The sequence below is a fragment of the Convolutriloba macropyga genome, chromosome 2 (assembly GCF_964194025.1).
Source record: "Convolutriloba macropyga chromosome 2, txConMacr16.3, whole genome shotgun sequence".
NCBI lineage: Eukaryota > Metazoa > Xenacoelomorpha > Acoela > Convolutidae > Convolutriloba > Convolutriloba macropyga.
The window spans coordinates 71,085,377-71,092,859 of record NC_134469.1 but is presented as its reverse complement, the minus strand read 5'-3'; positions in this window follow the sequence as shown (position 1 = coordinate 71,092,859).

The following is a 7,483-nucleotide window of genomic DNA, read 5'->3' as shown; positions in this document are numbered from 1 at the left end:
AAGATATATCGTGTCTCCTAACAACTTTGATATATGGATATTGGAACTTTTATTGGATATTGGAATTTTTTAAGAATTTTTCCTTGGAATTCTATGAAGCCACTCAACGTTGAATTCTGATCAAAGCTTTCCTATATTTTTTAAACTGATATAATAACTAAAGTACGTCCCACTTTTGGCCTCTCGGAATTTGCAAAAAATTTGTCAAGAGAGACGAGTTCCTGTAACAAAGCAAAAAATAAACTGACAAACTTGAAACATCTTGTAAGTTTACATAATAATTAAATTTTCTGTGGTTAGGTTGTTACATGAGTAGAAAATTAATTGATTCATTGGACTACAATTTGTCTTCAATGCAGACAAAAAAATGCCAGCCAATTGGTTGATTTTTCTTCCTACGCGGATTATCTTCGAATTGGATTCCGATTTTTATTTTTTTTTCCTTTTTTGAATAATATTTTGTTACTGTTTTTTAGTCTTGACTACAAAAATCATACTTCTTATTTTCGTTCAGCTAGGTTTTTAGAAAATCAAAAACACGTTGCAATTTATTTACCAATTTTCTGCTTAATATTAAAAACAAACAAGCAGTCAATTCAATTACATGCAAAAACTTATTATCAATTTTCAGATATTCGTCGTCGAAAATAGTCGTACATTAAAAGGACCTCTCAGACCCAAGTCGAACACACATGGCGTCTTTCTAGACCAAAATTATGCTGTCTGAAAAATGGGTTTAGTTTTTGCCTGATCAGCGGTCATATCCGTGTGGGATAGTTTCATTGGGGGTAAAATTCGAGAGCACAAAAATATGATCAGAGACCACTTCGGTCTGGTAGTCGTCTGATTATAGTTCATTCCCGGGTTGGAGTCCCATAGAATCCCATCGATGGGCCATTGTTATTTCATAGTAACTTCTAGATCCATCGATGGATCAGTGTAATTTCATAAAACCTAACTTCCCATCGATGGATCAGTGTAATTTCATAAAACCTAACTTCCCATCGATGGATCATAGAAAAACCATGAAAATGAAAATTTCGAAAATCTCACATGTTTGTCGATTTTCTCAATAAAATGGAGTTACGTGCCCCTAATCGTACTCTTTTTGTTGATTTCAGTAACGTGTCACTAAATAGACCATCTGCTTTACAGAAAATGAAAGAAATCGAGCGGGGGGGGGGGGCTACAAAACGACAATTGTACGAAGTGACAGTAGTACAAATTGACACTTGTACAAAGTGATAGTTCTACAAAACGACAGTTGTACAGAAGTGACAGTTGTACAAAGTGACAGTTGTACAAAGTAACAGTTCTACAAAATGACAATTGTACTAATCTATGATCCAGAAAAAATCATAATATTATCATGAAAGTTTTTTTATGAACCAGAGGAAATCATTACAATTTCATAAAGTTTTCTATGATTTTTCCATGCCCAGCGTTAAATGGTAATGGGACATTCAATGATCCATCGATGGATTTCTCTGAAATTCCCATGATCCATCGATGGGATTCTATGGGACCCCAACCCGGGTTTATTAACGCACAAAAATTTGATCAGGAGTTAATTTCAACCTCACACTATTCAGATCAGAGAGGCTTTTGAGTGAAATATATACTGATTCTCCGATGGCGATATAATATAGATGTCCGGAAAAATTCATGTCCAGTAATTTTTTGAGGTCCAGCAATTTTTTGTTTCTTCTTGCTGATCACATCTTTGCTCCCGGCAATTTGGTGCTAACAAACTGACTGCAGTTTGCTCGGTGCATTTTTCCTAAAGAGTTGCTGTATAGATAAAGTCAAGAAACTGACTTCTGATGATCATGCGTCTTTCTGTCTTCAGATGATTGACAATGGGATAATTAACAATTTGCGTCCGTTAGGATGCAAACTGGAAGCGAGGTTGGTCGTTGGTGCTGTTTTCTGTTGATCTCAATTTTGCTGTACTTTGATATCTTTACTGGATGGGCTCTCGCTCTGCTATTTTGTTTGCTTTTGTTAGTTGAGTTTGGGATGAGTGTCTGTTGGTTGCTCCAATGGTATCCACTTGAAAGACTCGAATTTCCACTTTGATGTTTTTTCTTGGGTTATTTTGTTTCTTTTGCAAAGTTGATGGCAGCCCTGTTCACCTCTGCTTCGATTTTCAGTTATTGAAAAGTTCTTTTCATTGCATATATGAATGCTGGGAGAAGGGCAGTGTTTCGTTGAAGTGATGATTTCGGTGTTCGACTGTTGATAAGTGTCTGAAAAAAAACTGATGACAATCACGTCTGGACTCTCAAAATGTTCTTTCAGTTCGTTAATGGCAACAGTGTACAGATATCCGTTACAAGCAAATGCTTCATTTGAAGCTCTGTGTAGATCAAATGAAGTGTACATCAAATGAACTGTAGATATTTTGCTGTCAAGTTTGTTGCTGCCAGAGTTCCATTGCCGACAGGGTTGTATTTTACTGCCAATAGAGGAAGAATTATTTCCGGGGAAAAAGAGTTCTGAATTTCATAACATTACTCTTGCTCCAGATACCGGTGACTTGCCATAGTGTTCTTCATGTTAAATATCCTATTGCAAATCAGTTGATAAAATCATCAGTCGATTTCTGAAAACACTGTTCTGCCTACTCATGGACAATTCTTGCTGCATTCATGATTGCTATGCCACCACTTCCAACAATGGGTTTTCAAAATTTTGTAGATTTTTGTGAATTTTGTCTCAACACTCATAATTTTTGCCTTAAACTACGGCTGATTGCGTTTTCATTGTTGACAATTTTTATATGTGAGCTGAGTTTAAGTTCGTGTCTGTGTTTTTTTAAAAAAATTTTCCCAGTGCAGCACACGGTTGTAGGGATGGTGATTCTTGGTCTTCTAACGAGTGACTCCTGATTTTTGTCCTTTTCTTCGCCTTTGCATTTGCCATTATATTTTTCTTGGGGTCGCGCTTTCGAGCTCGGTTAGGGGTTTCACAGGAAAAAAGTGAGCAGTTGCTCCGGTTTCAGTTAATTTTGTTTTTTTTTGTGCTCAGATCGGATTTCAGCGAACCAAGTTAAACAATTTGCATCACCTGCCCCATTGTTGCTTGGATGACCAAAAATCTAGCTCAATATTTCTTTTCGGCACAATTATTCGCTGCATGAAATTTCTTTTCAATTGATAAAAAAAATTGTCTACAATTCATTCCAAATCAGCATACAGCAACGATTTTTACCAGATATTTGTTTCGTTCAAAATCACATCATATTATTTTTGTGTTCTGTTGAGAAAAATCTAAGCTAAAAATTCCGTAGGTGTTTCAAAACTCTGAGAGTTTCATAACTCTGAATTTTCATTAATATTAGAAATTTTTGGTCACCCTTCCCTGCACTCCTTTAATTTGTTAGTTGTTTAGCAGTTCTTTTCAAAAACAACGTTCGATCCAGCATGCCTGATATCCTTTATGTGGCAAAATGATTGATGCATTCAGCGAATCAAATTAATTCATCCTAGTACTAATCTAATCAATTAAGCAAAAAACAAAAATTGCACCTATCAGGATTGCTCAGTTAAGAGCAATTCGTCAGAAACAGACCTATTTCTCAATGCCCAAGAAATGGTTCTTAGCATACAACGCTCAAGCGTATTAATATTTTTAAAAACTTAACAAATGCGCCCAATAATTAAAATTAGAAATAATGCTGAAAATTTATTACTTGTTTTAATTAATAAAGTTCGTAGATATATTTATAATCTCACATGATATCAATTTTCACCTTCCTGGTTTCCATTATTCTTACCACTCCCCATATTTGATTTTAAATAACCAATTTTTTTTATCTCGTATCATTATTTCAAAACAAGTCATTTTGTCTAGTTCCATTTTCTTTGATGAAAAATAATTCAAAGCTAAAAATAATTGGAAAATTTTTTTTGCCTACGAGTTACTGTTAGGTCAACTATTGGTGCTTTGTCTTAATTTGTTAAGTTTAGAAAAATGCAAAGAAAAGTGTAAACACTATTTCTGTTTTGTTTTGCTGAAAAGTTATGCTGAAATTTTTTTCTTATTTGTTTGGTTTTGCTCAGTTTTAAGCGATAACATTAAAACTGCCTCCAATTGACCTTAACGGAGTTTTTTATTTTGCTGTAAAATTATTTAAAATAAAAAATTGCTAAAATTTCGATTTCTTCAATGCATATTTTAATTGCGAATACCACCAAAAGGCATAATTGCCAAATTGAAGTAAATGAAAACATTAGGATAAAGCAAATGTTTACTTTATCAAAACAATATTCATAACAAACCAAAAATTAAAACTTTGTTTAATTTTGAAACTAAAATAAATTAAGCTAATTTAAGCACCAATTTTGATTTTTCTTTTTTAACCTCCTTAAAAAACTGTTTCGGTTTCGCAACCATTTTGTTTGGTTTTAGAACCAGTTTTGCAAACAAAATTGATTTTAAAATGTTCAAAGAACGAATCAATCAAACAATGTTCATAAATTCAAGGCAAATGTTTCCAAATCAGCATACAGCAACAATTTTTACCAGATATTCGTTTCGTTCAAAATCACATCATATTATTTTTGTTTTATGTTGAGAAAAAACTTAGGAAAATATTCCGTAGGTGTTTCAAAACTCTGAGAGTTTCAAAACTCTGAATTTTATATTAGAAAATTTTGATCACCCTTCCCTGCACTCTTTTAATTTGTTAGTTGTTTAGAAGTTCTTTTCAAAAACAATGTTTGATCCAGCATGCCTGATATCCCTTATATGGCAAAATTACTGACGCATTCACCGAATCGAAATATTTCATCCTAGTACTAATCTAATCAATTAAGGAAATACAAAAATTGCAACTACCAGAATTGCTCGGTTAAGAGCAATTCGTCAGAAACAGACCTATTTCTCTGTGCCCAGGAAGTGTTTCTTAACATACAACGCTCAAGTTTACTAAAAAATTTTTAAAGAACTTAAAAAATGCGCCCAAAAATTAAAATTAGAAATGATGCTGAAAATTTATTACTATATTTAATTAATAATGTCCGTAGATATAATTATAATCTCAGATGATATCAATTTTCACTTTCCTGGTTTCTATTATTCTTACCACTCCCCAAATTTGATTTTAAATAATCATTTTTTTTTTACCTCGTATCATTATTTCAAAACAAATCATTTTGTCTAGTTCTTTTTTCTTTGATGAAGAATATTTCAAATCTCAAAAAAAATTGGGAAATTTTTTTTTGCCTACGTGTTACTGTTAGGTAAACTACTGGTGCTTTGTCATAAATTTTTAAGTTTGGAAAAATGCAAATAAAAGTGTAAACGTTATTTCTATTTTGTTATAATGAAAAATGATGCTGAAATTTTCTTTCTAATTTGTTTGGTTTTGCTCAGTTTTAAGCGATAACTTTAAAACTGCTTGCGCTTGACCTTAACAGAGTTTTCAATTTTGCTGTAAAATGATTTAAAATAAAAAAAATGCTACAATTTTGATCTCTTCAATGCATATTTTAATTGCCAATACCACCAAAAGCATAATTGCCAAATTGAAGTAAATTAAAACTTTAGGATAAAGCAAATGTTTACTTTATCAAAATAATATTCATAACAAACCAAAAGTTTATTACTATTTTTAACTAATAATGTCCGTAGATATTTTAAAAATCTCACGTGATATCAATTTTCACCTTCCTGGTTTCTTTTATTCTTACCACTCCCCATATTCGATTTTAAATAACCATTTTTTTACCTCATATCATTATTTCAAAACAAATCATTTTGTCTAGTTCTATTTTCTGTGACGAAAAAAAATTCAAAGCTAACAAAATTTGGAATTTTTTTTTTGCCTACGAGTTAATTTTAGGTCAACTATTGGTGCTTTGTCTTAATTTGTTAAATTTGGAAAAATGCAAAGAAAAGTGTAACCTTTATTTCTATTTTGTTATGCTGAAAAGTCATGCTGAAACTTTATTTCTAATTTCTTTGGTTTTGCTCAGTTTTAAGCGATAATATTAAAACTGCCTCCGATTGACCTTAACGGAGTTTTAAATTTTGCTGTAAAATTACTTAAAATAAAAAAACGCTAAAATTTTGATTTCTTCAATGCATATTTTAATTGCCAATACCACCAAAAGGCATCATTGCCAAATTGAAGTAAACGAAAACGTTAGTGTAAAGCAAATAATTTCTTTATCAAAACAATATTCATAACAAACCAAAAATTAACACTTTGTTTAATTTTGAAACTAAATTAATTTAAGCTAATTTAAGCATCAATTTTGATTTCTATTTTTTTAGCTCCTTAGAAAACTGTTTCGTCTTCGCAGCCAATTTGTTTGGTTTTAGAACCAGTTTTGCAAATAAACTTCATTTTAAAATGTTCAAAGAGCGAATCAATCAAATAATGTTCATAATTTCAAGGCAAATGTTTCCAAATCAACATACACCAACAATTTTTACCAGATATTTGTCTCGTTCAAAATCACATCAAATTGTTCTTGTTTTCTGTTGAGAAAAATCTAAGAGAAAAGTTCCGTAGGTGTTTCAAAACTCTGAGAGTTTCAAAACTCTGAATTTTCATTAATATTAGAAAATTTTGTTCACCCTTCCCTGCACTCCTTTAATTTGTTAGTTGTTTAGCAGTTCTTTTCAAAAACAATGTTTGACCCAGCATTCCTGATATCCCTTATGTGGCAAAATTTTTGACGCATTCACCGAATCGAAATAATTCATCCTAGTACTAATCTAATGAATTAAGAGAGAAAACAAATTTGCACCTATCAGGATTGCTCGGTCAAGAGCAATTCTTCAGAAACAGACCTAATTCTCAATGCCCAATAAGTGGTTCTTTAAATACAACGCTCAAGCGTACTAAAATTTTTAAAAACTTAACAAATGCGCCCAAAAATTAAAATTAGAAATGATGCTGAAATTTTATTACTTTTTTAATTAATAAAGTCCGTAGTTATTTTTATAATCTCACATGATATCAATTTTCACCTTCTTCGTTTCCATTATTCTTACCACTCCCCTAATTTGATTTTAAATAACCATTTTTTTTACCCGGTTCATTATTTCAAAATAAATCATTTTGTTTAGTTTCATTTTCTTTGATGAAAAATAATTCAAAGCTCTAAAGAATTGGAAATTTTTTTTGCCTACAAGTTACTTTTAGGTCAACTATTGGTGCTTTGTCTTAATTTGTTAAGTTTGGAAAAATGCAAAGAAAAGTGTAAACTTTATTTCTATTTTGTTATGCTGAAAAGTTATGCGGAAACTTTTTTCTAATTTGTTTGCTTTTGCTCAATTTTAAGCGATAACATTAAAACTGCCTCCAATTGACCTCAACGGAGTTTTTAATTTTGCTGTAAAACTATTTAAAATAAAAAAAATGCTAAAATTTTGATTTTTTCAATGCATATTTTAAATAAAAATACCACCAAAAGGCATAATTGCCAAATTGAAGTAAACGAAAATATTAGGATAAAGCAAATGTTTA